Genomic DNA, 21,773 nt, shown 5'->3' on the forward strand with positions numbered 1-21,773 from the left:
AAATTTGTTATTTAGCTAATGGATTTTATATAGCTAAATCATTGTCTTAATTACCTATATATCCCAACATCTATAGACTGATGTTGCCATTCAAGCTCACGACTTCGGCTGAAAATCTTGGTTCCCTCGATTAAGAGAATAGCAGTGACGAACCAGAAATCCATCTTGCCTAGTTTGATAGCAAAACCACTCCATTGGCCGCTTTTTCAAGAGTTGCAAGGCGAAGGGCAAATAGTGTCAGCTTCTTTTCAGGTGCAAGGGCGGAGCTGGAATTGCAACTTTATAGTCTTCCGACTAGGCACCTTGTTCGAGCTGTAAAAGCGATTTTTCATCCAATTACTTCAATCGGGCTATAGATCCACCACAACCGAGAGCTTCAATACGGCAAGACCCAACAATTGGGTAGTGCAGAAGTTCCCATCACGGATATGGGCAACATCAGATGTCCCCTTGCTTCACTATGCAGGATGGGTGTTTCTGTTGTGAAACGTCAGTAAGCTACTCTATTGGCTTTAACTTTTATCAACCACAACGTGCGTGAGTCTTTCCCTGTTGAGGCTTATTCAGTAGGATTGCGGTGACTTTAGCGATGATATTGACAAAAACCAGAAGCCTACTTTGGATATTTCTATGGATTGGCATTGATTGAAGATTTGCTGTTTCCAATGGAGAAAGCATTTTGGCAGTGGAAGACTCACCAGTGATCACCGGTTCGTGTTTTGTATTGGAAAAAAAATGATGTGAAAGGGATATGAGTTGAGAGGGACGGGTTCGTACTTCCGATATATCTACCAGAACGGTCATCGGTGCTTGAGACGATGGTATCAGAGTACATGGTTGCACAGGCGTCAGGCTATGAGTCGAGAGAATAAGAGGGAAGGGGGGAGATTTTAATTATGGGAAAAGTAGGGAAACACATGATGCAGAATTATGAATTCCAGCCCGCCCTACAACTAGCCATGTTCCCCCTATAAACCACATCCTGTGAATTTGGCATCAATTCACGGTCATGATGCATTCCCCCTGTATTTTGGGCCTAGTAAATTTTGAACTGGACTGATTTGTATTTCTCCCTTTAATTTTTTGTATAGATTTAGAACTAATAGCCGTCCTATTAGCTCTACATGTGTTGAGAGGAGAATGCATGTGGGAGGACAGCTAGCGGCCTCCCATTGTGTGGGAGGTTTTTGGGGCGTCAGGCCGTGGGATGGAGATTTGAATGAACTCCCCATTTTTAAGGAGACCGGATCTATTCCTCACACTAACCTCACACGCACATCTTACCATGCATTGAAAACATCTCCCATACTTATAAATTATTATTCATGGAGATGTTTCAAATGCATGGTGGATGTAAATAACTTTTCATATGAAAATGTTTATAAATGCATAATGGCTACGTTTGGAAGTGATATATAACATCATCAATGTAAAAGTTTACGTCTATTTGGTTTTGTTGGCGTTTGAATAGAATGTAAATCAAGATTGATGTAAAACTCTCATAATGGTTTAGATTTATTAGTGTTTGGTTGGAGTGGAATTTTTTGTAAAATTTAGTTTTACACAGCTATCAAACGCAGCCAATAAAACAAATTTACCCATTTTAATATTAATTTTTATGGATAAAAAAAAATTATATTACTTATACGAAATTACAATAAGTGAAATTATCCGAACAAGTATTATCCTCAAACATTTAACCAATTAAATAAGCGTATTTACCGGAGTGGAAGTGACTTAAAAAACGAATAAGGCCTACACGTAAAATATAAATGGATAAGATAGAGATAAACCTAGGTTGCGTTTGTTGGGAAACATAAAATGAATTTCTTTCTAAATCCTTTTAGATAGAGATAAACCAGCCTATACGCTTTAGCTATACGTACCTTGCAACTAAACGTAATTCGATCTGGGAGAAACCTTGGAAAAACTCCTTGAGCGTTCTATCGACGGACTAAGTCCGGCGATCGAAGGTATGGTTTTGCTCCTTTCTTCTTTCTCTTCTTCTTCATCCTCCTCCCTTAGGGTTTGGAAAAGACTTCTTTCTTTGAGCTTTGTTTTAGGGTTGGGCGTGGACTTTGGAACCAGTGTAAACCGAAGGAGAGGGATAAAGGAAAAGACGAAACTGAAAATCTCATTCGATCTTTGTGGTTTGGATAAGAAGACCGAATTCGATCTGGTTATTTATCTTTCTTCGTCTTTTCCACACAACCGCTCTGCCCCCTTCTCTCCCCCCATTTTCTCTGTAAGAGCAAAAACAACGCCTTTGAAAATAGGGATCTGCTCCTCACTGTTCGAACGGCAAGTGGGGGCCTCTCTATGTGTGTGCACGTGCGTGAACAAGAACAGGGGCTTGATACCCTTGTTTCGCCTTTTCTCTATCTTCTCCTTGTCCCCATTCGGTTTCTCTCCGACCCCTTTGTTCATTGTGATTTAATTCATTTTTTCATTAGGAATTTTCTTTTGCAGAATTGGCATTACGAATTGCCAGGCTTCAATTTGAGCTGGCACCCTTGCTTTATTGGATAGAGTTGCTCCTCATTATAAGTAGTATGCGTCTCACCATAATCCTACTCTTATTGTGTTATTTGTTTAAATTAGAAGTTTGTTTAACTTGATATATTATTTTATGAACTTGATGATCTAGTATCTTTTATCATGTGAAGTTTACTGCTGTTAATTCTTCAATATTTCTTAATTCTGCTGTTTGCAGCTTGCTGTTATAATCAGGAAAATAATCTAGTGATCTAGGGTTCCTTTTACCAAAGTTCATGCCTAGGTGGGAGTTGCCTAGATTCATCCATATGCCTTGACACCATAGTACTTTTAACACTTTTTATTTGGTTTATCTAATTGACAAAATTTGTATTGGATGTAAAGGGGAAGCAAAGGAAAAAAGAAGAAACAAATTTTAAGAAAACGCCTTGTGCGCACTTCTGAGTTCTGAATGAAAAAAAAAGTTAATGCATACTTTCTGATGTGTCACAAAGCCTCCTCGAAAGAAATAAGCTATCCATATACTCAAATTTGACTAAAACGAAATGTCCACTCAAGGAACTCAATTCTACATCCTTTTTGTTGTCAATGGGCTCAATTTTAGCTGAAAGCAAATGTTATTGCTTCCAATCCGTAAAAGTCTCCATATATCATACCTTAACCCTTCTAATAAATTTGTTTTCCATGTATTACAAAGACTATGTGTTTGTTCATGGATAATAAAGTCCTGCTAAGATGGCCACAAAATGATTTTCACTTATGAAAGAAAATAAGTTGTTTTTTTTCCTGCCAAATTGGCGTTAGAAGAGGCTTGGTTATCTAATCATTGATTCATTTCCAAAACATACATTCTACTTGAATTTTTCTTGAGACGCATGCAAAACCACCAGGAATTTTTTTTTGATAGATACAAAACCAAAACTGCCAGGATTTGAATGTGTTATTCATACCTGAGGTCATTATCATGTGGACTTGGACATTGGAATTGAACTTGTTATTCCTACCTGAGTTCAATTTGGCAAGCCTAAAAAATTGGGACTTAGGAACACATCTCATATAAACAATTTTTTATAGTATATTAGATATTGAGATTTTTTGCTATTATTCCTAACATTGTAAACCTGTATAGGCATAAAAACTTAAATTTGATGGGCAGAAATTATTGGGAACATATGGGCAATAAGATAGTCAGAATTCCTTGAAAATGGAGGGGGGTAATATCTGGGTCCTTAATGTCCTATCTTTCAGGCCAGCAATTTTGATCCATGCAAGGTTCAAAATTTTGTCATGTATTGGGGTGCATTGAGTGTATAATATCGTATCAGCCCTGCTCCAATACATGAAACATTAAATGTTTTAAATTTTTTATGTTTTAGGTGGTAGGCCTTGCAACACCGCCTCCCTGTAAACTTTTGAGAAAAACTAAAAAAAAAAAAAAGCACACATGCTGGTCAAACCTCTATATGCATCTATTGGCATATCGGGGTGTATCGATATTTTGAGCCTTCGATCCATGGCACCTGGTCATCTCTTTGGCCAGTTCACAGGTTGATAACCACGGAACCGAGGTTCAAAGTATCGGTACATCCCAATATGCTGAAAAGGGTGTATCAACACTTGAACCTGGTGGAGATCACTTTTTTTTTTTGTTTTTTCTTTTCAAAATTATGTTTTGGAGTCAGTTTAAACATAATGTTTAAACTGATTCCTTTTGGAAAATTCCTTGAAAATGGTGTATTATCCACCTGCCAATATGGTACAATAGACCCAATACAGTGTGTATTGTGTTGAAATTTTGAACCTTGAATGGGGCAATAAGATACTGTAATCTTTATGCACTAAATGTCAAATCTCATAATTGCTGTGCAACCTTTTTTTTTTGTGGGGTCGTAGGAATTCTGTATACAAAATATTGTTATATTCATCAGTAGAGAATAGATATTCGAATGTGACAAAGAAAATCAACATTTCTAACTTGTTATCTTAGAGGAAGCTCAGGCAACAGTCATAGTGATTAGGCCATAAGGGTAAGTCAGTAACTGAGAGAACTGAAAAAAAGCTGGTAACTGAAAGTCTGAGAGAGATAGCTGCAAGCCCACAACTCAATCCTTGTCATTGTAGATCAAATGTCATGGTAAGGGTATTGGATCTCCTCAATCCTCATCTAGTAACCAGTCATCCAGAAGAAAGGAGTCCAAATTATTATAGAGTTTGCTTCTATTTAATTTTTGGTGGGAAATGTGGAAAGAAAGAAACAAAAGAATCTTCGATGGAAAGTCCACGAAGGGATTAGGATAGTTGCTATTTTTAATTCTTTCGGTATGGACTAGCTATTTGTTCATCCTGAATTTGAAGATGTATCTTGGTCTTCATTTAGGCCAATGATGGTCAATGCTAAGACACTGTTTATGAATTTCCTTTGTGGGTAAGATGGATATGCATATTGACTGAGTAATGTATTGATATATTTCAGGTTGTAAATGTATCATTTTCTTTCTGATAATTTTTTTCTCAAGTTTATTATCAAGTTTGACATCTTGTACCTGTATGAGCTTCTGGTGATTTCAGTGATCAATAAGCTACTTTGGAAATCAAATACTAGCAGTGAAGTGATTTCAGTGATCAAGAGGAGGGGATCGTACTAGTATATTTCGGCATATTAGCTATCTAGAAGTGATTAGAGCAGCAATTATAGTTTTGCTTCAGGAAATGATTTTGATATGTTCTTTAGGCCAATTTATTATGGTAGAGAAAGCCTCTTAGATGGATTTTTGGATTTTTTTCGATAATAACAAGAAGATTTCATTAAAATAAAAGGATCATTACAGACAATCTGGTGTTGAGAGGAGACCGAAAACAAGTGACAGAAAACTCTCAAGACTACGTTCTTGAGTAGTTGAGTTCCAAAAACATCCCTAATTGTGACTAATTCCCCCGAGAGACCAATTGCAGTAAGCTCCAGCCATTCCCTGCAACTTGAACCCCAAAATTCAAACCTATTCCTCACATCGAACCTCTTCAGCTTTGTTTCTTGAAGACATGCCACCTCTGGCTGAATCTTCTAATCAGATTTCTCACCACCATCCTCCTCCGATCTTCCCTCAAGTTAACTCTTAATTTTGACATTTTCTCAAATAGTTGAATCACCAATTTTAGGTTCTTGACCCAACTAATATCCTCACCCTTGCAGAACAATAATGTATCATCCACAAACCTTAAATGGGTCACCTTGACAAAGTGTGGTTGTTTGTCTTGGGACTTCAATTCTGTTGGTTTTGTCTTGAGACTTTGGTTTTTGTAGAGGGTTAACGGATGTGGTAGTTGATTTTGTCTAATTTGCTTTGCCTTCTTGGGAAAGTGTGGTTAGATCTCTCGTTGCTAGATAACAGGATTTGGGCTTCTCACCCCAAAGGGTTCTGTTCTCGTGGTTCCTTTTTTAAGTCACTTTGCAACACCTCCTCTCAACAGGCTTTCCTTTGCAAAGAAGTCTGGTGTAGGTCAGTTCCTCCTAAGGTAATGGCTTTTTGTTGGGAAGTGTGCCATGGGAAAGTTAACACCATGGGTAACCTTCAAAAGAGAAGACCCTTTCTCTGTATCTCTCCAAATTGGTGTATTCTTTGCAGATCTCATGGTGAGGACTGTTATCGTTTATTTCTATCATTTATTTCTATCTTCCTCCTTATTCGGGTGCTGGTAGGAGATGACATCAGAAACAAGCATGCTGTTCAACCCATCTACCTTCTCTTGGCCTCATAAAAGAGGAAGAAGCATGTGGAGGTGTGTAAGAGCAGCTTTGATTTGGACAGTTTTGGAAGAAATGAATAATAGAATATTCCCTGAGAAGGAAAGGAGCAGCCAGGCCTTGAAGGATTGCATCATGAATAGAGCAATACATTGGTTAAAGTCTAAGGAACTGCAGCAGTAGCTAGAGTCTTTACAAACTGCCCGAAACTGAATTTTGATGGGAGCAGCCAAGGCAACCTAGGGCTCTCTGGATTGGGAGGAGTCCTGAGAAATGAGAATGGAGAGATTATTCTTCTCTACTTTGGCCCATTGGGAGTTGGGAATTCTGTTAAAGCAGAATTGTTAGCTGCCTTGCAAAGAGTTATTCTTGCAAAAAAACTTGGGAGTGGAGCAGTTGCTAATTGAAAGGGATTCTGAGATAGTAGTGGGGTGGCTAAATAATTCAGAGGAGGTTGGTCTACAAGAACGAGCTCAAGAAATATAAATGGCTGACAAGAAACATGACTGTTATAGTACATTGGTTGGGGAGATCAGCAAATGCCCTTGAGCATACTTTGGCAAAACAAGGGATAAATAGGGAAACACTGTTTTGGGCTTAACTGTAATTTTGTAGTAGCATACATGTATTCCTTGCTATAGTTGTTTTGGTTTATGTTTTTTGGGTTCCATGTCTTGGAGAGGTGGCATCTCGCACCTTCCCAACGGCCTGTAATTTCCTCTTGATTTTAATGAAATGTGATATATTATTCGTCAAAAAAAAAACTATAAATGGGTGATCAGTACTCTCCAGCCCCTTAACAAATTTTTAGAATCTGCCCTAGTATTAGCCTGCCCAAAACATCAACAATTAATGTGAACAGTCAGGGTCTTTTGCTGGCATGATGTCCGGCAGTTTATCAAAGGCACAAATGGATTTTCAGGGTCTTTTGCTGAATGCATTTGTGGAAGCCCAAATTTATACCAGGTGATTATTCGACGGTGAAATCATGATATCAGAGGGAAGAAAGATGGAAAAGGAAGTTGGCGATTGAAGCAAAAATTTTCTTCTTGAGGAAGCAACAAACAATGGAACAACAATGCTGAAGATATGGGAAGACAAAAAAGCTTTTATTATGTTAATAGGAGAAGCCATTGGTTGGCTAAAAGGTTTTGTTGATGGAACAGTGCACTCTGTTAAAAGACAAGGTTGGAAAAGTTCCTTTGGTCTATTGGGGAAAAGCTATGAAGTAGAGATGAGAAGAAATGTGAAAGGATGGTTTGTCTCCATTACAGAGTACATTGGGGCTAATAGAAAATTTTTGATTTGCGTTCCAGAGGGCAGGGAGAGAAGAGGTTGGATGGTTTCTACTGATAGTTTACAGGAGCTGCTGACAAGACAAGAGGAAAAGTTGCAGTAGACAAAAAAAAAGTTTACAGCGAAGTTGTGAGAGAAACACCTGAATTGCATTTCTCTAGAAAGGACTCAAAGGGAGAAGATTCTGAAAGTTTGAGCTCGAAGCTTGTTTTTGCTAGTTCAAACGGCAGAAAAAATTGTTTTTAAGCAAGGAGAAAGAAGATTGGAGACAGAGGCTGGTTCTTATAGCAGCTACAGAGGTTACAGGGTTCCCTTGACAAAATAGTCAAGACTTTAGGAGGAAATCTTGTTAAGTATAATCTTTCAGATTTGAAGGCGGCAAAGGCTCAAGTTTTGGGGTTGAAGCCAAGTGATATTCCTCGAGTCTTTGATCTCTTCTCCGACGGCTTATGGTTGAAGGTCTGGTGTTTGACAGAATTCTGAAACACCTTTGTGGAAGATGAGTTCGAAGGTTGAAGATGATGGTTTATTGGTGGGATGGGTGACGTGGAGAATGTTGGGGGAGGTGGAAAGGTTGAAGGGGCAAGCGTTTTTGGTATCTGAAAAGTCACACTTCAAAGGTCATTTGGGGACTCTATTCGAAAGAGAAAACATTTCAAATTGTCTTGAAACTAGAGAAAAGGAGGGTAGTAATTTGACTGTAGAAGATTCCCATGGTGGGTCCACGTTAGACTTGAGTAGGGGCCCGGTTAATAACAAAAACAAAAAGGGGCAAGTTGGGCCTAGGAGTTCTAATCAGATAGTGGAAAGGGAGAAACATTTTATTGAACCGGGCCGGGTTGACAGCTTAAACAAGAGGAGACCATGTGAGGCTTTAAGTGGCCAGGTGAGTTGAGGCTACTTATTAAGTAGGCCTTTAGAGGATGGTAATTTTCAACCATTGTCTTCCCCAATTATTCTCTCAGAGAGTCTTGATTTGAAGAGGGTCGACATGGAAAAGCAAGTTTCCCATCACATCCGTTCAGAAGCAATTTGGCTTCACTCTAAGGGTGGACAGTAGGCGTGTCCATGAAAAACCGAACCGAACCGAACCGCAAAATGCGGTTATCAATTCGATTTGGAATTTTTGAAAAATCGAAGGACAATTTCAGTTTTCGGTTAACCTACATAAAAACCGGTGGTTAACCGAACCGACCGGTATATATTTATATGTATATTTTATATATATTTAATATATGTAAGATTTTCTATATATTATATATAAATATATATTCATTATATATAAATGTATACATTTATTATATTTATAATAATCTATTTATAAATATGTTAAATATATTATATATTTTTAAAATATTTATAATATATTATATATCATTTATTATTTATAATATAATATTATACATATATTTATATAATGTATATTATAAATAGAAAAAACAGAAAAGTTGAAGAACCGAACCGGTAAAAAACCGAAGCCGACAGATCGGTTAACCGGTGGTACCAGTTTGGGGAAATAGAAAAAACCAGCACCACCGGTTCAGTTTGCAAAATATGCCCATGGTTCGGTTAATTGAACCATGGACACCCCTAGTGGACAGTGGTTGTGGGTGCGCATGACCAAGCAACTGAGGGCAAAAGGTGATAATGTTGAAAAATTGATACCCCTACTCTGTTAAAAGAAAAAGGAAGGAAGGGATTTGGGAGTGGGTGATTACTAAGTTTGTTCATTCCGTTGATTTGTGCAAGTCAAGGTTCTCGGAGACTGATGCATCTTCAGAAAAGATTGACTACCAAGCACCCTTGGTGGTTTATGAAATCAACATTTCACAAGGAAGGAATACTGACAGGGCTAGAACTATATCTCTTGAAAAAGGTTCTCACAATGTCTTGGACGAGGCTAAGGAAGGAATTGAAAACGCTTTAGATGTGTAGTTTTTGTTAGTTAAAGAGGTGGTGAACCAACTTCGTAAGTAGTAAGGGGAACATGGAGGATCATTTGTAGAGAACGAAGGTGGGAGAAAATGTTGAGGAAAGTGATAAAAGAAAGAGCTATGACTTCAATATTTTAGAGTGTTAGGTACTGCCTAACTCAGGGACTCTTTCGAGGGAGCCTCCCTCCTGAATATGAGAGAGAGAGAGAGAGAGAGAGAGAGAGAGAGATTGTATTCCCAAATCGATAATCCCCTCCTAGCTTCCTTTCCTTATTTGTATACTGTTGTTACAATTCTGTTATACCCGCCTCTCCACTTGTCCTGTTTGTTAGTTAGTTTGTTCTAGTGGTTGGATGTTAGTTACATTCTTTAAAGGCTGGCGTGGCCTTTTCTTTTACACTTGTATTTCCTTTATTTGTGTCTCAACAGTCCCTCCTCCCTTGAAAGTGACCTTGCCCTCAAGGTCAAGATGTGGAAATCTATTGTGTAAATCCAAGTAAGGTTCCCGAGTTGCATCCTCAATTGGGAGACCTGACCATACCACCAATGCCTCTGGTTCGATGTGATTCCCTTTGCGTATCCACCTGAAATCTGTTCCTTAGGTTCTTGGAAGATCATTGAGAACTTTTGAAGTAGCCACTGTAGTTGTGTGCGGCCTTCTTCAGATCTGCTTCCTTGGGCTAGAATGGAGCCATTCCCGTGGGAGTCTATCTGCATTAAAACGATGTGGGCTGGGTCTGCTGCCTGTTTCCTTAGGGAGGCGAGACTAATAGGTCCTGGACCCTTGGACAACTGCCCTTGAATATGCACCTGTGAGCTCCCCACTTGAAAATCCATGGTGAGACGTGCCCAATCACATATCACCAGCCCTAGTTGCCTTAACCATTGGACTCTAAGAACTACATCTGCTCCACTGATTTCCAGGGGGTGCAGATCTACCTCGAACTCATGTCCTTGTATCTTTAATTTTGTGCACGTATTGTCGCACACCAGGTTGCTCTCATTAGCTACGTGCACCCGGAAGGCTGTACATGGTTGGAGCGGAATCCCTAGTTGTCTGACCAATGTTTGGGTAATGAAATTGAGAGTACTGCCACTATCAGAACTGACACATGGCACCCTTGTACCAGTCCGGTTACTCTCATAGTTAGAGAAGAAGCAAGGCCGGTCAAGGCTTGCAGGGATACTTCCGGGCATTCCTTTGTCCATTGCCCCCATTCCTGGTTGTCCATTGGCTCTTCAATGTCTGTTGATTGCTCGACATATTCGGTTTCAGGTTGAAGGAAGAAAACTTGAGGGATCTTACAACGATAGCCCGGCCCGAATTTGTCTCCACATGCATTATAAAGGCCCTTTTCCCGTCGGGCTTGCATCTCAGCCCAGGTTAACTTCTTGGCTGAGCCGGGGTCTGAACTAGAGTTGGCGTCCTTGCCTGTGATTCTTACTCCTGATCTGGGCTCCGGTTTACCCAAGATACCTGGTTCTGGGTTCGGTATACCTGGTATGATCGCAGTTCCCAGAGGTTGATTAATCCTTCTTGCCCGATTTAGTTTGCCTTCATGTAGTCGAGCTAATGCTGCTGCTTCAAGAACGGTGGTGGGCTGCATGGCTTTTACCTCCGGCCGCAATTTTTCCCTGAGTCCACCATTGAAACTGTCGACAAGCGCGTTTTCTGGCCAGCCTTGCACGCGCACAACTAATCTTTTGAACGCCATCTGATAATCTTGGACGAAGCCGGTCTGAACAACATTTAGGGGTCTCCTATAAATAGATTTAAAGTGATCCACAAATGTCCTTGCTACTTCAAACTGTTGAAGTTTTACGTCATCGATCACAAGCTTAGAGAGAAAGTTTTTCCTCCTATTTGCCATGGCATGTAAGAATTTTGTGTTTCTATTCCCCTCCTTCACCCACTTATGTTTGGATTTTTGCCTTAAACTAACTTCTTTCTTAAACAATAGATCCTCCTGCTTCTTCCTTAGAGACCATCTTTCCTCCTTATTCCTTTTCCTCAAATGTCCCTTGACTCTCCTTAGCTTCCAACTCCTCAATTTGACCAATCACTTTCTATTTTCTCTCTTCAAGTCTCTCAAATTGCTGAATACTCCATTCTTTGATTCTAGATTTTAATTCCTTTAATTTCCAATGAAATTTCATACCCTCCCATTTCACACTTGGATTACTTTCATTCCACCAATTCTTTTTTTTTTTTTCTATAAAACCAGGGAGACACATCCACATATTCTCAAATCTAAAAGGTGCTGGATCCCCTACCACCCAACTCTTCTTTGGCAATGGAAATAGGCCAGTTATTAGAAGTTACCCTAGGCAAGGCTCTGGAAACTTGGTTTTCCCACTGATAATTTGTTAAACCATCTGTCACGTCATCTAATATCATATAAAACCAACCAAACTTTAAAATTATAAGTATTTGGCATTTCAGCAGCTCCAAGATACAATATGATACGTCCAATACTCTGAACCTTGGATCTATGAGTTTTTGGTGAACATCCCAAATACCAGACTATGACTGGTTTTTAGCCAAATACCTGTTGACAAGACCAGTGTTATTAAAGTGTTGACTAGTTAATTGAGGATGATACCAACTGTATTAGTAACTTGCCAGCACCTAGGAAGACCAAGTGTTAATGCTGTTGACTAGGTTGACTAATTGATATAGTTAACCATGAACCCATTTTGAAGTTCCATATCTATGTATATCAGTAATACATTATTCGTTGAGACACAAATAAAGGGAATACAAGTGTACAAGAAAAGGCCACGCCAGCCTTTAAAGAATGTAACTAACAACCAACCACTAGAACAAACTAACTAACAAACTGGACAAGTGGAGAGGCTGGTATAACAGAATTGTAACAGCAGTATATAAACGAGGAAAGGAAGCTAGGAGGGGATTATCGATTTGGGAGTACAATCTCTCTTTCTTTCTTTCACTCTCTTTCTTTCATTTAGGAGGCTGACTCCTTCGAAAGAGTCTCTGAGTTAGGCAGTACCTAACAAGTTGGTATCAGAGCTAAGATGCCAAGCACAAGGTCGTTCGCAATGGATAACAGAGTCGACAACATGGGAGGAGAAATGCAAAGAATATCGGCTGACGTCAAAGAAATCAAAGAAAGCTTCGCATCCTTGCTTGAACGACTAGCACATGCACCACCCACGCCGAATCAGAAAGAACGCAGTGACACCAGTCATCGAAGCGGATCAAGAACAACAAGAATTGAGTTTCCCATCTTCGCAGGGGGAGATCCTGCATCCTGGCTTCTACGAACAGAAAGATACTTCAATTACCACGACACACAAGGACTTGATCGTGTCCCATTAGCTTCGACACACCTGGAAGGAGAGGCAATCGTCTGGTACCAGTGGTACCGGTGACGACACCCAAGAGCCATATGGGCAGACTTCATCGACGCCTTAACCATGCAATTTGGAGTCTCGGCCTTTGATAACTATGATGAAAGCCTCGCTAAGCTACGACAGACCGACTCCGTCCAAGATTATCAAATGGCGTTTGAAAGATTAGTTGTGCGCGTGCAAGGCTGGCCAGAAAACGTGCTTGTCGGCAGTTTTGTTGGTGGACTCAGGGAAGAATTGCGGCTGGAGGTAAAAGCCATGCAACCCACCACCATTCTTGAAGCAGCAACATTAGCTCGACTACATGAAGACAAACTGAATCGGGCAAGAAGGATTAATCAACCTCTGGGAGCTGCGATCATACCAGGTATACCGAACCCAGGACCAGGTATCTTGGATAAACCGGAGCCAAGATCAGGAGTAGGAATCACAGGCAAGGACGCCAACTCTGGTTTAGGCCCCGACTCAGCCAAGAGGTTAACCTAGGCTGAGATGCAAGCCCGACGGGAAAAAGGGCCTTTGTTATGCATGTGGAGACAAATTCGGGCCGGGCCATCGCTGTAAGATCTCTCAAGTTTTCTTCCTTCAACCTGAAACCGAATATGTCGAGCAATCAACAGACACTGAAGAGCCAATGGACAACCAAGAATGGGGGCAATGGACAAAGGAATACCCGGAAGTATCCCTACAAGCCTTGACCGGTCTTGCATCTTCTCAAACTATGAGAGTAACCGAACTGGTACAAGGGCGCCATGTGTTGGTTCTGATAGACAGTGGCAGTAGTCTCAATTTCATTAACCAAACATTGGTCAGACAACTCGGGGTTATAGTCCAACCATGCACTGCCTTCCGGGTGCACGTAGCTAATGGGAGCAACCTAGTGTGCGACAGTACGTGCACAAAATTAAAGATGAAGATACAAGGACTTGAGTTCGAGGTAGATCTACACCCCCTAGAAATCAATGGAGCAAATGTAGTTCTCGGGGTCCAATGGTTAAGGCAACTAGGGGCGGTGATATGTGATTGGGCCCGTCTCACCATGGATTTTCAAGTGGGGAGCTCACATGTGCATATGCAAGGGCAGCTGTCCAAGGATCCAGGACCTATTAGTCTCGCCTCCCTAAGGAAATGGGTAGCAGACCCAACCCACATCATATTAATGCAGATAGACTCTCATGGGAACGACCTCTCATGGGAACGACCCCATTCTAGCCCAAGGAAGCATATCCAAAGAAGGCCGCACACAACTATAGTAGCTACATCAGAAGTTCTCACTGATCTTCCAAGAACCTAAGGAACTACCACCGAAACGTGCCCATGATCATTTTATTCCATTGCTGCCCGGAACTGCACCCACAAATGTAAGACCCTATCGTTACCCCTATTTTCAGAAACTAGAGATCGAGAGGCAAGTGCAAGATGTGATTGATAGAAAAATTATACAACCCAGCCAAAGCCCATTCTCCTCGCCAGTATTACTTGTGAAAAAGAAGGATGGGACATTGTGGTTTTGTATAGACTATAGGGTTCTGAACAACATTACTGTGAAGGATCGATTTCCCATACCGGTAATCGATGAACTACTAGATTAACTCGGCATGGCCACCATATTCTCTAAACTAGACCTGAGATTGGGATATCATCAAATACGGGTCCATGAGGGAGACATCGACAAGACTGCCTTTCGTACACACGAAGGGCATTATGAATTTTTGGTCATGCCGTTTGGGTTGACCAATGCGCCAGCTACGTTCCAAGCCCTTATGAATGATATATTTCGATCCCATTTGCACAAATTTATACTCGTTTTTTTTTTATGATATACTTGTATATAGCGCTACATGGGACGAACACCTAGTACATCTACAAATCACCTTGGAACTGCTAAGGACTCAAACTCCTTGCAAAGGAGTCAAAGTGCACATTTGGACAGACACAAGTACACTATTTAGGGCATGTGGTCGAAAACGCCATTGTAGCAGTAGGCCCGAAAAAGATCTCAAGCATGATAAATTGACCCCGACCCCAAAATGTTAAGGAGCTACGAGGCTTCTTGGGTTTAACAGGGTATTACTGGCGATTCATCAGAGGGTATGGACTGATTGCTGCCCCCTTGACAAGTTTACTTAAGAAGAATGGGTTCTGCTGGACTAGGGAGGCCCAACAGGCCTTTGAGACACTCAAAACACTCACACTTCCAGACTTCTCAAAGGACTTCATCATTGAATGTGATGCGTCAAGCCAAGGACTTGGTGCAGTCCTCATGCAAGAAGAAAGGCCAATAGCATTTTTCAGCAAAGCAATGACAACACAGAAATGGGCCAAGTCAGTATACGAATGCGAACTGATAGCAATTGCTGTCGCAGTTCAGAGGTGGCGGCCCTACCTTCTAGGAAGGAGGTTCATCATATGAACTGACCACCAGAGCCTGTAATTTCTGTTGGAGCAGTCCGTACTATCCCCGGAACAGCAGCGATGGATAGCCAAATTACTCGGCTACGATTATGTCATTAAATACAAGGCAGGGCACACTAACAAGGTGGCGGATGCACTGTCACGCCAGCCACAACTATTTCCATTACTTCTCACGGGCCCAACTTGTTCCATCATGGGTCAGCTAAGGGAAGAAGCCGAAAGGCACCCACAACTGAGCAAGCTGCGTTCACAGGTCCAAGAGGACCCTACTAGCCATCCAGGGTACACAGTGGAGAATGACTTGCTGCTGTATAAACGCCGAATGGTGATACCAGAGGACTCAACCCATATTCAGCAGCTTCTGGAAGTGTTCCACTCATCACCAACAAGAGGACACTCAGGGATCCTGCACACTTTCAAGAGACTAGCCACCCAATTCCACTGGAAATGCATGCGAAATTCAGTCCAAAAATTCATAGCCGAATGCGTCATTTGCCAGAAAAATAAGGCGGATACCCAGTCTCCAGAAGGACTGCTACAACCACTCTCAATTCCTACACAAGTGTGGGCAGATATATCCATGGACTTCATAACGGGGCTTCCCTTTTCCTATGGCAAGTTCGTCATTCTCGTAGTGGTTGATAGATTCACCAAATACTGCCATTTTCTCCCTCTGTCCAACCCCTTTACAGCCTCAATGGTGACTGAGATTTTTACTAAGGAGGTGGCACGACTGCATGGTACCCCTAACTCTATTGTCTCATATCGCGACCCTATTTTTATGAGTCGTTTCTGGGCCGAACTTTTTCGCCTACAGGGAGTGAAACTCTTCAAATCTACCAGCTACCACCCTCAAACAGATGGGCAGACTGAGGTGGTCAACTGGAGTTTGGAAACCTATCTAAGGTGCTATGCAGGGGATAGGCCATGTCAGTGGCTCAAGTGGCTTCGTTGGGCAGAATGGTGGTACAATACCACGTATCATAGTGCAGCAGGAATGACTCCCATTCGGGCTCTATATGGATGAGACCCACCTCCCCTACTCCCATATGAAAAAGGGTCTACAGCAGTAGCAGCAGTAGAAGACCAACTATAGGGTGTTACAAGATCTCAAATCCCACCTCCATCGAGCCCAACAATGGATGACAGACTCCTACAAAAGAAGGCAAGGCCTGTCCAGCACCAGATTGGGGAGCAAGTCTTCCTTAAATTACAACCATACAAGCAAGTTTCAGTAGCAGGCCACAGGTGGAACAAACTGAGCCCTAGGTACTTCGGCCCATTTCGGATTGTGGAGCGCATTGGGTCGGTGGCATACAGGCTTGACCTCCCAGCAACATCAAAATTGCACCCGGTATTCCATGTATCCCTATTGATGAAATGGCCCAAAACAGGAGCAATAACAACAACCACCCTCCCATCATTCTCCGAAGATGGCCAAGTTCAAACTGAGCCCACCTAGATAACAGATTTCAGGTGGATATGCAAAGGGAATCACATTGAACCAGAGGCATTGGTGGTATGGTCAGGTCTCCCAATTGAGGATGCAACTTGGGAACCTTACTTGGATTTACACAATAGATTTCCATATCTTGACCTTGAGGGCAAGGTCGCTTTCAAGGGAGGAGGGACTGTTGAGACACAGATAAAGGGAATACAAGTGTACAAGAAAAGGCCACGCCAGCCTTTAAAGAATGTAACTAACAGCCAACCACTAGAACAAACTAACTAACAAACGGGACAAGTGGAGAGGCTGGAATAACAGAATGGTAACAGCAGTATATAAATAAGGAAAGGAAGCTAGGAGGGGATTATCGATTTGGGAATACAATCTCTCTTTCTTTCTCTCTCTCTCTCTCTCTCATTCAGGAGGCAGGCTCCCTCGAAAGAGTCCCTGAGTTAGGCAGTACCTAACATTATTGCTTTATTTTTTTTGTGTGTAAATAGCTTATGCTGGCGTGTGGTTGGTGACGGTATATAAATACAGTCTTGATGTTTATATTTATGAAGCAAAGATTTATTTGCCAATGGATTGGCAGATGCCTTGGATTAATGAGGGATGAAGGGGACAGTTTATTTTGGTGTACTGGGTGGGACCTCTGGTGAAAAGAGCAGTGGTGAGGGCATCTTAAATGCAGGGATGCCTCTCCTTTGTACCATAATTCATTCTTCTTTTACATCAAAAACATTATGTATGTTTAAGGGCATATAATGGCTATATATTCTGGACCAGCAGGTAGAGTTAATTCACAAGGGCAAAACCATTCTGCTAGATTGAGAAGGGGAAAACATCTATATTTTAGGAATATTGTAATTGAAGGAGATTCAGAAGTTGTTATAAGCTGGCTTCATATGATAAATTAGGAACATAGTAGCATGGTGGTGGGGGTGGGGGAGGGTGGTTTTCTACCTCTGATGTAATGGGTGCTCTGGGACTTTGGCACTTGTCACTTGTACATTATTTCTCATTCTTTCTGATTATAATAAAGGAAAATACCTGCATAGGAACACAATGAGGGAGGTAAGCAGTTTAATTAGGGACTAAGAACTATAATTTCTTGGATTCATTGATTAGCAAATAGCCTAGCAGATTCTTAAGCAAAATTGGGTGCAAATTGAATTCAATTGTATAGGGGAATCAGAAACCAAGAGATGCAAAAATGTAATGGAAGGGACGTGTATTTCTGAATACTATGGGTGTTCTGCACAAATGTTTTGTAACATTTCATTCTTTTACAAAGTTAATAATGTTGTATGTTACCAACCAAAAGGAAAGTATGTTACTTGTAAAAAAGGCAAAGATTGTTTTGCCAAATGTGTATATCATGTAGTTGGTGCATTAGCACCAAGTTAACAAGAGTGATGAATCAATAAGTGGTCCAGAATATCCTAGCTTCCATTACATAGGAAGGACATGCTTATCCTCATTCTTCCATAGATATTATGGTTGTAAGAATCTCATTGATGAGCGTTATTCATAATTCCATGAAGGCTACTCTAGAAATGAAGCTACTTTATCAGTATAACTGTAGCACACCATACCTTAACTAGGACAGAAAGTACTAGACCGGTACAAAGGTGGCTTTGATCATGAATGGCTTATTTGGTGTATTGACCATGATTAGGATGTCTTCTGAATTGTAATCTAGTATTAAGTTTAATGAGGAAATATTAAAAAAATTTGAGTCTTTCTGAGCTATCACTAGCAAAATGAAAAATTTTGGTTGCTTAGATTCGTCCTACATTACCTTGTGGCATTATCTTGTGATTTATTTAATGTTTTCCACCCTAGAATTATAACCAATGTTTTGAAAACCAACCCAGAAACGGAACTGTTTTTGCCTCCGTTTTCCAGCTTAGTGGTTCAACTGTCAAGGTTGAATGGATCAACCCATGATGTCATAAATAAAACAATAAATATAAAATTGTTAGAATATATGTGAAAATAACTATTGGGTGTTCACTTTATGAACTGTGATTACAATCACCATACAACCCCCAGCACATTGGCATGCATTCTAGTTTATGATATCTGGTCCCACCAGGTCTCACTAACTGAAGTTTCCTATTTCGAACGAGTGAAAAGCTGATAGGCTGGGATTCAGATATATTAGGGGCTAAGGACTGAAAAGACAATTATGGTACTGCGTTTTTCACATGTCAAAAAGTGAAACCTTAAAAAGTAAAAATGATTTGTTGGTGTGAACCTGTGACCATTTTCTGGTTCAACAGTTCAATTTTCTAGGACAGTTTTTTGACCAAATCAACATTTTTCTTATTTGTCAAAAGGCGGGTTGGGTGAAACGGTTCGACTGCCCGAATCAACAACATTTTTAAAACCTTGATAAGAAGTTAAGCCTTTTCTTCAAATATAAGCTACCACAAACAAAATACCAAATTTGACCAGTTTGACCTTTCCCATTGGTGTAGGGCACTTTAAAGAGTAACTACTATTTATTTATTTTTTGATTGAAAATCGTAACTTCATTAATACAACTTAAGTATAACTTTCCAGAGTTAAGTACTGATATCAACCCCTAAACAGGTGTTGAGCCCCTAGTAATCTTTCTTACAAAACTGCCAAGAACATTCTCTCCCTCACAGTCCCTTCTTTAGCCAATGTGCCAGCTAAACCATTAGCTGATCTTCTTGTCCATTTTGAAGCACACACCGATCTCCCTTTTTTGTGTTTAGGATTTCCCTTATGGGCTGTCTATAAATTCAGGCTCCCAACTTACCAGATTGCAGCCACTCAATCAACAAGTTAGAGTCTCCCTCTATCTCAATTTGGTGTAACTCCAACTATTTGGCATATCTTACACCTTGAAGCAAGGTCATCACCTCTGCTCTCAATGAGTCCCCCACTCCTATTGGTCTTGAAGACATGGCCACAATTATGCCATTTTCATCTCTGAATACTCCTATTCCTAAAGGGTCCAAGTTACCTCTAGAACTCCCGTCAAAGTTCAGTTTCACTCTTTGTTGTGTTATTGGGGACCACAATTCATGCACAGTAGTAGATGCCACCACTTCCCAATTCCTATAAATGTCTTCAGTTGAGAAGTCTTTAAACAAATTCTAAGTTTTCAACCATTGAATAATCATAATGATTATCCTTTCTACAATTTTTTCCTTGGATTTCTCCACTCCTTCAAGATTCTATTGTTCATTTCTTCCCAAATTGACCATAAGATAACTACTCTTGTGGCTCTCCACATTAATCTTCCACGTCTCTTCGGTTGCCTGAAAAAGCTTGGGTCAAGGAGGCTTGCCACGTTCGGGGGAGGTGTCCAACTGCAACCAAAGATAGAAGAGAACCAGACCCAAATAAAACTCACAAATGAACAAGAAATTATTAGGTGTGTGATCGTCTCACTAGAGCCCAAGTAAAGGCTACAAACATGGGGTGATAGGCATAAAATTGGCCTTCTTCTTTGCAACATATCTAGAGTATTGATTTTTTTGGAGAACCACCTCCCAACAAAAAGCTCAGATTTTTAGGGGTACAGGTTGATACCAAATCCCCTTTGAAGGAAAGCTCCTTGCAAGGTTTGTTGATTGAATGAGGACATTAAAGGAGGAGGAACAAGTGAGCATGCTAGATGGGGGAGATTTCCAAATTCTACTGTCCAAGATTGATCTAGATAGGTTGACCCTAAAAGGTTAATTAATTCATCCGCCGTTGCCATTTTTGACTCCCTTAGACCTCTTCTAAGACCTAGGTCCCAAGAATTATCAGTAAAAATTAAAGAGATCATGTGGGTTTAGTTGAGAGAGAGAGAGAGTCAAAGATGGGAAGTAGTAAGAGACCTAAGATGGGAAGTTTCACTCAGGCGGGGAAGTGGCGAGTGGAGCTGGCTATAGAGTCAAAGAAATTCCTATTCGAGCAGGGATGGACAAAGGGCCAGTCGTACTTGAAGATCAGGGAAGGAAATAGGGCAACGATTATTCTACCAGAGGAAGCTTGTAGTTGGCTGAAAGGTTTTGTTGATGGAGTAGTCAATACTATCAAGGAAGAAGGTTGGAAAAACTCACTGAGTTGCGGTGGTAGAAGATACGATGCAATATTTAGGAAAAATGAGAGGGGCTGGCTCTTCACAGTAACAAAGTATTTTGGCATCAACAAGAAGCAGATGATTTGTGTGCCGGAGGGGCCAAGGGAGCAAGGTTGGAGCTCCTTTGTTAGGAACCTTCAAGCTTTCCTAGTGAAGGTTGAGAGGAAGGGCGAAGAGCCTAATGGAAGCCCAATGGTTTGTAACTCCACCTCCCTCTGTTTACCAGCGTCGAGTAAGAAGCAGACCCCGCTCTGTCAAGAGGTCTTAGTAAACTCTACAATTGTTCTTCGGAAGAACTCTCGATGAAGAAGGAAGCAATTGGGAACACGGAATGGTGTTAATGGTAGATAAGGTGGTAAGGGATTGGACAAAAGTCGTTAACGCAATGGCAGAGAGATTGGGTGTTGATGGCGATGCTGTTCTTTTGCTGTTTTCTGAGAAGAAAGCAATCCTTGACGTGGGTGGTGAGAAGTTGAGTTTCAGCATGGTAAGAACTGAGGATGGGCTGATACGGATTCAAAACTGGGTCCCAATCTGCAATGAAGTAGATCTAGAAGAAGGCAGTTTCTCCATTAAACTGTTAGAGCTTCCCTTCAATCTCTGGAATGAATCGATTTTGGGAAAAATCACGAGGGCTTTAGGTGGTGTTTTGCTGGAACAAAACTAGAGGAACCTATGAGCTGTGAAGATCAAGGTCGCAAGCATAAAGCCAAAGAACGTGCCTCGCTAGTTGGAAATCCTCTCTGGTGGCGCCTGGTACAAGATTTGGCTTGCTTCTAAAGCTGAAGCATCGCTTTGGGGAAGACGAACGGAGGTAGGGGATGATGGTGAAGTGGCAGGGTGGAGGACACATGGCAAGCTAGGGATGGAGAAGCGGAGGTTCGACTATGTGAAAAGGGAAGAGGAACAGTCGCAGGAGGTTAATCAGTCCCGAAATGCACTATTTAAGGCAATAAATTC

The 21,773-nt window shown here is 41.0% G+C and overlaps 1 protein-coding gene across 4 annotated transcripts in view; it reads left to right on the forward strand.

The window, feature by feature from the left end:
* Positions 1-1,644: 1,644 nt before the first annotated feature.
* Positions 1,645-21,773, forward strand: part of LOC148870064 (LisH/CRA/RING-U-box domains-containing protein) — a 50,238-nt gene continuing 30,109 nt past the window's right edge. The window contains exons 1-3 of one of the 4 annotated variants that reach the window (XM_088973364.1): positions 1,796-1,973; positions 2,064-2,179; positions 2,470-2,550. The gene's annotated coding sequence lies outside the window, so the exon portion shown is untranslated. Of the gene's footprint in view, positions 1,974-2,063; positions 2,180-2,469; positions 2,551-21,773 lie in introns of all 4 variants that reach the window. The other 3 variants (XM_088973365.1, XM_088973362.1, XM_088973363.1) reach the window with 3 other exon arrangements.

Source organism: Nelumbo lutea, chromosome 2 (genome assembly GCF_056320005.1).
Source record: "Nelumbo lutea isolate HS-2025 chromosome 2, American lotus-T2T, whole genome shotgun sequence".
Taxonomy (NCBI): Eukaryota; Viridiplantae; Streptophyta; class Magnoliopsida; order Proteales; family Nelumbonaceae; genus Nelumbo; species Nelumbo lutea.